At 42.6% G+C, this 10,264-nt stretch overlaps 1 protein-coding gene across 1 annotated transcript in view; it reads right to left on the reverse strand.

Annotated features, from left to right (window-relative positions):
- Positions 1 to 10,013, reverse strand: part of LOC123956437 (band 4.1-like protein 1) — an 80,705-nt gene extending 70,692 nt beyond the window's left edge. The window contains exon 1 of the mRNA XM_046028619.1: positions 9,896 to 10,013. The gene's annotated coding sequence lies outside the window, so the exon portion shown is untranslated. The remainder of the gene's footprint in view (positions 1 to 9,895) is intronic.
- Positions 10,014 to 10,264: the final 251 nt, after the last annotated feature.

The raw sequence follows: 10,264 nt of genomic DNA on the forward strand, positions 1-10,264 counted from the left end.
TCAGGTAGCCTGCAGCTACTGTTTAAATTAGCTTACTTTGCCCATACTGGGAACTCGGAACACCGGGTGTGTGTTTAGGTTTAAACCTTTTCTCAAACAGTGGAGGTTTTCAGTCCAGTGGCAAGGGTACCCGGTGGGGAATGATTGCTGGGAGCAGTGCAGTTGCGAGCGTGCAACAAAACTGCGATCAGCAGCCTCCAAGTGAACACGGCATGAACAGGACTGGACACAGTCTCAATAGTTGACTCAGTCCCGGGATGACAAGAGCCGAACTGGCAAGAAAACCACCTTTGTACTGTATTCCCAGTGGTCCAACTGGCCTCCGTCGATCTCGGAGGCTGTGCTCGGTCCCGGGTCCGACTGCCATGTTCACTCACTGGGAGTCTGCATTTTGTCTGTTTTCTGAACTAGGAATTAAATTGCATGTAAAGTAGCAGTGAAGCAATGAAGTTAGCACTTAGAGTTGTAACCGTTTACATCAGCGACACACTAAATTGGGGGGTGTAGATGTGGATTATATTGTATTGATGGTCACTGAACAGTACCGCCTTCCTCTAGTTCCTCACTCCACTGGAGTTATTCACCTGCAGTGGTGATGTTGCAGTAAGGTGACCAGTGTGGACTTTTGTACCACTGCCACTCAATACTGAAACAGGCATTTCACCCTCAGCAGATACAGAAAGAGAGAAAGAGAGAGGCAGTGGGCATATATCCAGTCCCCTGCTTCACTCTGCTGTTTGTATAGAGCCATTCATCTCCTTATTAGGATCAGTGCTGGAGCTGAAAGGAAGCTACAGGAGCTTTCTGTGTTATGGGTGTCAGTGTCAAAGGATTTGAAAAGATGCTGAACAAGGAGCTCAATGCTATTTGTTTAAGTATAGACAGCGACAGGCACAGAGAGAGTGAGGCTGAAAAAGCATGTCAGTGGCGCTCAAGAACATTTTAGAGTTGTCTTGTTAACTTTTCTGGGCAGAATGAGTCATTTGCCGAGCACAACTACTATGTGGACAGCACAGTGTGGTTTGCTAAATGGCAGCTGAAAGCCAACACTAAGCATCTTAATCTGTGGACTGGAGTGTTTGGCAGCGCTATGTGCTGTTGCCGTGTAAGTGCCTGCTGACATTGCAGCATGAAAACTGCTACCATAGGGACATCAATCACGCCATGAATTATGAAAGGAGCCCCTCATAATCGCTGCCAGCATAAAAATTAAAGAGGAAAAAAATCGATGCATGACAGAATCCATGAATGATACAGTAGGCTTACATGAAGAGTGAAACATTTTATGTTGGCCACAAAAAACAAAAAGGCGTGGAGTGAAGCCTGTGATTGAAAAAACATCGCTGCTGATGCCAAAACAATGTGGTTTTCCGTTACTGAGGAGTGGCCTTACAACCATAGACTGTATATAAAAACAACTCATGAGTGCAGGTGGGAAAGAGATGTGAGAGTGTTGTGCAGGGTGTGAACAACACAAACACAAGTGATCAACAGCAAGCACACAGCAGTGTCAAGCTGGAGTGGACAACCCCCAAAAATACATTACTCTGCAGATGCCTGCTGCTCGCTGAATAGCATGACTTTGGGATCTGTTGTAAACTGTATTCTAGGTTTCGTATTGACACGCTCCCAACACGGCTACTGCAACATTGCTGCAGCAAAATCAGTGTCAGATTTCATAGAAGCCCGCTGCAGATGAGAGCGCCTTCTCTGATTATGAATCAACAACCTTATTAATGAGGTGAGAGTATTCTTGTTGGCACACTGAGGAACAAAGCAGTGAAGAGAAACAAGCGAGCATGCAGCTGATTCAGCTAAGGTGCAGATACTGTATGTGCGGCAGTAGAAGGAAGGATCTCATTCTTATGAATTAAAAGGATTAAACCAGAGCTTTTGTAATTTTTCTTCCATTTAAAACAAAACGTGTACCTCACCTTACTCATAATGCTTTCAATTGTATTGTAAATGTTTTTCTATTTTATTTTGAATCTGTTTTTTCAGTACAGTAATGTGGATGCTTGCTTGAGAAATGGAATCAGTTACAGTTAAATTCTTACTTCTTTTTCTGTTCTGTTATGGTTGCATGAAAGCCCAGTTGAAATAGTGGTAAGCCCTGATATCTGGACTGAGAATCAAATCCCAAATGAAATGCTGCCAGATGATAAAACATAAAAAACAACAATCATTTTTATAAAAAGGTTTCTGTTTGGCAGTCAACTCTAAGAAATGTAATATTAGAACTTCCCCACCGCACATGAACCCACCAGACTTTTTCAATCAATTCTTTATTACACCTGCGCAACCAAATGATATCTAAATAGCGTTCGATTAATCAGTTAATCGATGGACCAGAAATTAATCGGCAACAATTCTGGTAACTGATTAATTGCGCAAGTCAATTTATCAGGCAAAAAAGTGTAAATTTATTTTGTTCTCAGCTTTTCAAATGTGAGGGATTGCTATTTTTCAAATATTGAGTTTTGGAGTGTTAGTCAAAGAAAATAATTATCTGAAGACCATTACCATGGGCTCTGGGATCTTTTTAGTAGGAATTTTTCACCGCTTTCTGCAAATGAATCATTAATGGGAATAATCAGCTCTATGCAGGGTCTATACAAGTATTTTCTTTAATGAATTGAATGGACTTCAAATAAAAATGATTTACATTCCGGGTTTTTCTGTTACCTCTGACGGTCAGTATGCCTAATCCAAAGTAAAGACCCTGGGTCAGATTTTCCAGGAAATCCATTGGCTGTTACGTGCATGCGCGCTCCGCAGCACAGTCAACCTCAGAAATGCTTGAGTCACAGAGAGACCTCCGCTTTGTTTTGCAACCAACAAAACTGACTTAGAGTTGGCTTTCATCCTGTTGGTCTGGTAAACTGACATTACTGCAAAGCATGTGAAATATATTATGATGTTGTGCTTTAGTTGGCTCAAGTTAGCTCGCCGTTATCCTGTGCAAAATACTGTACAGCCGTCCACATTACTTCACCAGCTAATATTTCCACATAACTATCCTGTGCACCACCAGTATTATGTGAAAGAAATGTAAAAGGTAAAAAGGTAAAAAAGCAATTGTGTGACAACACCCCAGTGGAAGACCCATTCACTACAGTAAAGTTACTTACTGCGGTCTAAGTGTGGCAACAATCTCATTTATAATATTCAGTCCAGCTCACTAACTGTTTCATTATCATCCAATACATTTAGCTGTGGTCACATTGCTGAGCCTCCGGTGACAGATACACAAAGAGTTATTGGAAAGCGGCAGGCAAGCTGACGCAAACATGCAGTCAATCTAACTTTATCATGCAACGAGCCTGGATTTGTTCAACCTCAAGCTGATGAAAATGTTACTGTAACGTTGGAGTGGGAGTTTAACTGAGTTTCCAGCATTATGGAAAGCTGTCTCCCAGTGTGTAGGTATATGTGTGTCAGATTATGCTCGCGCATGAGTTTGAGCATGCACATATCTGGTTGCAATCTGAAAACCGCCCTGCTAGTAGCGCTGAAAACTACATAAGCTTAGAACTGCCTGTAGGATAGAGTAGAACATGTTAATTAGTCTAAAACATTGTAGTGTGTTTGGATGATAGTCTACATCAGAGGTTTTCAAACTGTGAGGCACGCCCACCTATGCAAACAGGCACTGCTAACAGCCAACTCGTCATACTTTTAATGGTGCCAATTTGCTAAAATCAGGGGCTGAAGTTGTCTCATTTCTGTCTGCAGGGGGGCCCACAGAGTCAGCCGTGGAAATCCCGTTAAAACTCTGTTGACACAGCCAAGTATGAAGTGGTCAAATATGAATAAAAACATTATGACAAAATACACCACATACAGAAGAGTACACAACTTTCATTTACATACATAAACAATGCATGTTTCTGTCATGTAGTCCACACTAGGGGTGTGTGTGTGTGTGTGTGTGTGTGTGTGTGTGTGTGTGTGTGTGTGTGTGTGTGTGTGTGTGTGTGTGTGTGTGTGTGTGTATTAGGGCTGGGCACGTTAGCACACATTAATTAATTAACGCTGACAATTATTTTATCGTACGTTAACGCAGTTTATATTATTATTATTAGTATGAAAGTCCGTTGCTGGCTCTGAATACACATACAGTCAAACCATGGGTCACAGGAGGGGCAGGATGTTGATCAGCCTGCAAATCACCCACCCAAACAAGCAGTGGAGGGAGGCTATATATATATATATATATATATATACAGTATACTTCAATAGACTCCAAACAAAAACAAGTAAGTTGACACAACAAACTGAAATGCATGAACCACACAGAAAACACAGACGTGTGTCATGTGAGTGCACAGATTAAAACTGCGAACTGTAAGCACACACACTAAGCATGAGTATACAAAGAGTGGAGTAATGACAGAGGCTGTGCCTGGATCTGCCTTCTAACCTGTCTGACCAGTTTAGAAGCCACACGACAGGCCCAAAGGGACTGGGAGTAGTCTGTTTATCCACTCCTCCACAGACCACTACAACAAACAAACCCCACACGACCCTCAACAAGCACATCTGTCATTGTCATCACTGAGAAAAAATGAGCACTATCCAACAAGCAGACAGTCAGCCACAGTCTGCATGCAGACTACACTCTCATGCTTCCCTGCGCATTTGGTGCACAATCATCTTTTAGTCTAATTACCACTGGAATATAATGCAAAGGTCAGAGTGTACCCATCTTCCTCAGTCCTGTTAACCACACAGCAGCAGCAACACTTACACTACAGCTACCCTGGGACCATCATCCCCAGAAGACAAATGCAGCCTAAGCAACTTCACTGTACTATAACCTGAAACTTCAATATGTAGTATAAATACAATTGTGCAATGAACTCTGGATTTCACAGCAGTAAGCATTGTATTGTTATACTTTTTTGCAACTCTAATCTTTCCTAATCCTCTTTTTAGGTCTTGTTTTATGTATTTATAAATAGTTTGCACTAAGATTGACCCATAGTAATGACTATTTTTTCTCAATCACCAGCTTTCTACAATGTGCAGGACTCCAGCAAACACACAGCGTAATCACTGGGGAAATGGACACAGATCAACAATGGAATTAGCCTTTCTCCATAACTGGTGAATGCAAAGGCTCAAATTAATGGTTGCCAAGTGTGAAGTGGCCAAAAGAAAACAATGGCTGTTGCCTTGGTTTGTTGGAAGAGGCCAAAATAGCTTGAGAAAAGTATTTCCACAGCTGACCACAAAGAAGGCAGAATAAACAGCCCTGAAAGAAGTGGCAAGTGTTCTCTTTCCCACCATGAACCAACGTTGCCTGAAATATGAATTCTGCTTTACTGTGGGGAGGCAAACATGAGCAACATTATGGGACTCGCTAAACCAGATCAAAGCCAGACAACAACATGATGAGTCTCATTCTGGAGAGGCAGGGGATTTGTTCAAAGAAGGCGGCAGTCGAGTGGAGGCAAGGGAGACGAGTGTAGGTATGCAAAGGAAGGGGGGGAAGAAGAAAAAAAACACTGGAGAACCTGCTGACTCACTGAGGCAAGCTGCGCTGCTGCTGCTGCTGCTGCTCAGGGTAAAGCTCACTGCCTCCCCTTCAGAAGGACAAAGTGATGCTTCCCATCAACTATGATGAGCTATATGACTGAAGGTGGAAAATAGAATGGTGAAATAAAACTGTCTTATGGCATGAAATAGCTTCTCTTACACTCTTAGACATCTGAGAACAAACAGAATGATGCAATCTGATGAAGGCAATGAATTGCCCATAGCTGCGTAAGTAAAAAACCAAAGCTAAAAATAAAGTCCTGATCAGACAGACTGCAACAGGATTTGGAACTGGCTTGGGAAGAGAACCTTTTGACTACTGCAATAACTGTGGAGATTGTTGCTGGAAACCCCAAACATATCATTTAAGACCACGCAATGAAACAATATGATGTTCAAGTCAGCACCGTGACAAGATTTTGACAGGACTGCAGTGGATGCAGCATCCTAATGAGGCTTCTTAATTCAATTCCCATAAAACTAAAACTACGCTGCCTCTGTGATTACTGTTGTTGGATTCAGCTGCGGTAATGTTGTGTTATCCTCTTTTGGTTATTCCAGACAAAGCTGATAAAAGAGCATGTAAAACAGAGATTTGGGTAGAAGATTAGGTCTCTCTGCATACTGGATAAACAAACACAAAGCTGCAGTACACTGTACCACTGTAGTACTGCAATTATAGCTATATCAGCCAATAATCAATAAGACAGTGCTACTCATCAGTTTTCAGGTATCAAGTATTAGTTACATGATGTGTAAACAATGCTTGATTTGCATTTTGAAAGTTGTAAATATTATTAGAACACAGAATTGGACATTTAACTAATTATGGTAAAGATGTAAAGATGTTGAAGGATGTTGTCCCTGACAAAACCTCTGAACGTGTTCTTGTACTTCTATCTGTATACAAGTACATTAACTTTAAGATGTATGTCCTCTTAAAGATATCTTTAAGAGGACCAATCAGGGAGGACATATTGGCTTCACTTCTTCCATGGCTGTTTAAGGGCTAAGACTTTACAGGGTTAAAGTCATCATCCTTAAAGGGGCCCTCCACCAATTTTACTAACAAAGGTCAGTTTCGTAGCCATGAATCTGTTTGTCTTCTGTGGTTCTGGAGAAGCCTTCTTAATTCTGAATAAAATCATCCGGGTTATCTTGCGTTGTAAACATTGAATATGAAAAAGGCAGGCAAGGAAGGATTGGAAAATGCTATTGAGGCTCATTATGGGAAATGTAGGATCCAGGGTAAGCTTCACTTATACTAGTAAATAAAAGTCCAGACCGTTCTCATCCCAGTGCGTCCAATACAGACGATTTCAGAAAAAGTGACAAAGCGCAGTCTCTACGAGACGCTCCCGTATGTGTCTGTAGGAGACGCTCTGGGGCGTGTCGTACAGACCAGAAGTGCTAGCTAGCTAGCAAATATTAGTGCCTAAAGCAAAGTCAGTGACTTTATGCATGTCGACCGGTTTGCCTCCTTTGCGTTGCAGCGACGTAGCAAACGGTGGCGTTTCATACCGAAACTGAAATGTACCTTTAGCGCAAAATAATACCGAAAGCGTCGGTAATGATGCGCTGAGATGAGAATGCATTGAAAAGTCATGTTATTAAACTATTGCTACATAAATTTTGAACATTCATTTTTATAGCTCTTGTCCCCCAACTTTATGGTTTTGGAACAGTACATCACAGCCTTAGCTTTGGTTAATTCAGCAAGTTTCCTAATGGTAACAGCAAGTACGTTTTAATAAAACAGGATCATTTCAAAATGTCATGTGTATCTACCACTGGTTCGTTGTGTTGCATATTTGAAACAATTGTCCATTATGGTAAATCTGAACTCGTGATCAATGTTGTCTTCCAAAATAAACATATGAGCTTTTAACATTTAAACCAGCTTTTATCTTCCGCATCAAACCTAGTACATGTATACACTGTTTCCTGCGAATACCTTGTGTCTGGTCCGCAATTTCAACACTGCGTGGGAGAGGCGGACTTGCCATTTTTAGAGAAAAACAATGTAATATATATATAAATATAGAGGGCAACAACAGATAAATTGTATTATATAATATATGTATTAAACCAGGGGCTGATAAACTGACAATCCTAATTAAAACTGAATTGTCTGTTAAGGAACTAGGGAATGTATTTAAGTCAGTGAGGGATGTTAAAAGTATAGAAGTAGAAACGTGTGTGTCTCTTTGGATGAGTGTGTGATCGGTCACTGCTGTTAAGCAGGCAGGAAGACACATAACCACACTCACCAAGGTACAAAAACAGGTCAAAGAACATTGAGCTGTGCTCTAGCACAGGACACACATACACGCACAGTTAGCTGTTGCATGCCTTCGCATCATCATCTGTAACATCAAGGTGACCCCACACAAGTAAGCAGCATTCCATGCCTGTGCCAAGGACTATACAAAAGACTCAAATTAGATGACCACCTAAATAGATTCTTCCTTTGTAATACTGTTTCATACAAAGAAGCCCAACTGCTCACTTTTCCCAACGGAGAAGTCATTAGGAAATGGTTGCAAGTGCGAGGAATGATTGCCTCCAATGAGACACAGAGAAGAGGAGGGCTGCTTCAGCATCACTGGATGCTTCATACATGCTCATTTGAATTGCAAATGTTGGTAGGCAGCATGCTGGGCTGTGAAATCCCAGCAGCACCCTGGGGCATCTGAACTCACGCACAAACACTGACACACTAGTAGCAAGACTTTATGCACATTTACAGTACACTATGGTAAAAAGAAAAAAAACAGACTCTTGATTCACTTTGATGTGTCTGAACTCTGTATGATTATAAATTCATGTCGAAGTACTGGTGAGCCAATGGTGGACAAACTGGTGCTGGTGCTCCCTGGCAATTTGGGGGGGGGGGGGGGGGGGGGGGGGGGGGGGCGAGGCTGGCTGGCAGGCTGACTAAGCAAGGCTGACACAGCAAGCATACACATGTGTCCGATGTTACCGACATGGATGCTGTGTGACAGCAGGTCTGCTAGCTGAGGCTGACAGTGTGTGTGGCCTGAAGGAAGAGTGGGACAAAATATCACAAGCCCACCTGTGCAGCATCAGGGAGCGGGGTGGAACACTGCAGAGCAACTGAACCAGAGATGGTCTGACTTGAACAAACTTGCATGGACATGACAAACCAATACAAGGAAAATAAGAAAAATGATATAATAAGCCATCTTAAGAGTCTGTCAGAGTTTTTTATGGGTAACACTTCTATGAAGTGTCACCCATTAAACTGGAAAACTCAATATACAAGACACAGACAAAGAGACATTATGGGTAGAAATATAATCCTAGCCTGAGTAACACAGAGAACAGTCCAAGCAAAGCATCCTGAAGCTAAAGCCAACCCGTGCAGTGCTGACATATGCCTCTTCAATACTGCATGTAGCCTAACTCCACAAAACAGGTACAAGCCAGGGGGCCAAAGGTGAGGCATTTTCCATACAAGAACCTGCCTGAGCGTGCAGGCAAAAACAGGCAGAGTGTAACCAAATGTCTCCATAGTATTCAGGTGAAGTCTGTATTTTCCATCATTTACACATCCCTGACAAATTATTACACTGTGAGTAAAATCTATTAACTACAAATTCCATTTTTAAGTTCTAAAAGCAAACTCAACAACTGTGGGGTCAATCCAGGGGGATTGATGGGAGTTTGTGACATGGCACTGGGTCCCCAGAGTCTATAAATTCATCTGTCAGTGTGGCTGTTGCATAATTAGCGATGGGTGTGTTGGAGAATAGGCTGACTAAGCCAATTGGAGATCCAGTTTGCCCAGACAGGCTGAGACACAAACTGATCTCTGAGCGCAACTCCGAAGGATATGAAAAATCCTAAAATGAAAATCAAGGCCTGGTGAGAACATCGTGTGTAGATTGGCTGTCCTGCCAGCAACGAGGGGGGACACTGGAGGAGTCTAACTGCCTGGTGGTATGTGTGCAGGTTGGATGTAAACATTAAGGGCCAGTGGGCACAAAACGAACTTGCCTCTGCTTCAATATCCCACAATAAAATTCCTCCTCCGGTAGAGGACGGCAAGCAAGCGGTCAAAGTCCATGCGCGTTATGAAATGATGGTCTTTAAAACAGCTGCAGCTTGAATAAAAGCCTATCACTGCAGCAGATAGTAGCACATAGAGAGTATGACAAAGCGCAGTAATCACTGACGAATTGCGCGTTAAAAGGACAAACAGCATACATGGGAACGATCTCCGAAACGTTAAAGCCCGACATTCAACAAATCATTAAACACAACCAAGCCTGGGCTTATAACGACATGAGCAAAACTGACAGTGCAAAAATATGAACACTTCTAAACATACCCTCCTGTCAGACAGACATCCAGGGGAGGACCATGAATGGTGCGCACTGGGGGAAGTCAATCCTGACCGCCGCCGTTCCGTGTTTATTTCCCGGGTTAAGGGAAAGGGAGTGTGTCGGTGTTTTGCCGGTCATACGCCTAATGAGAGAAGGAGGCGAGAGAAAGAGGGAGGGACACTGTCAGATGCAGGGAGGCAGGAGGCAGGAGGGAGGCAGGAGGCAGGAGGGAGGACGGAGGAGGGAGGAAGACACTCGCACGAATACAGTCAGGCTGTGTGTTCAGGGGGAATGCGTAAAGCCAAACAACGCTTGTGTAGTCCCTGCGAAAATGTCCCGCTCTGTCAACAAGTAGGCTACTCAAATCTCAATAA

Source organism: Micropterus dolomieu, linkage group LG18, assembly GCF_021292245.1.
Source record: "Micropterus dolomieu isolate WLL.071019.BEF.003 ecotype Adirondacks linkage group LG18, ASM2129224v1, whole genome shotgun sequence".
Taxonomy (NCBI): domain Eukaryota; kingdom Metazoa; phylum Chordata; class Actinopteri; order Centrarchiformes; family Centrarchidae; genus Micropterus; species Micropterus dolomieu.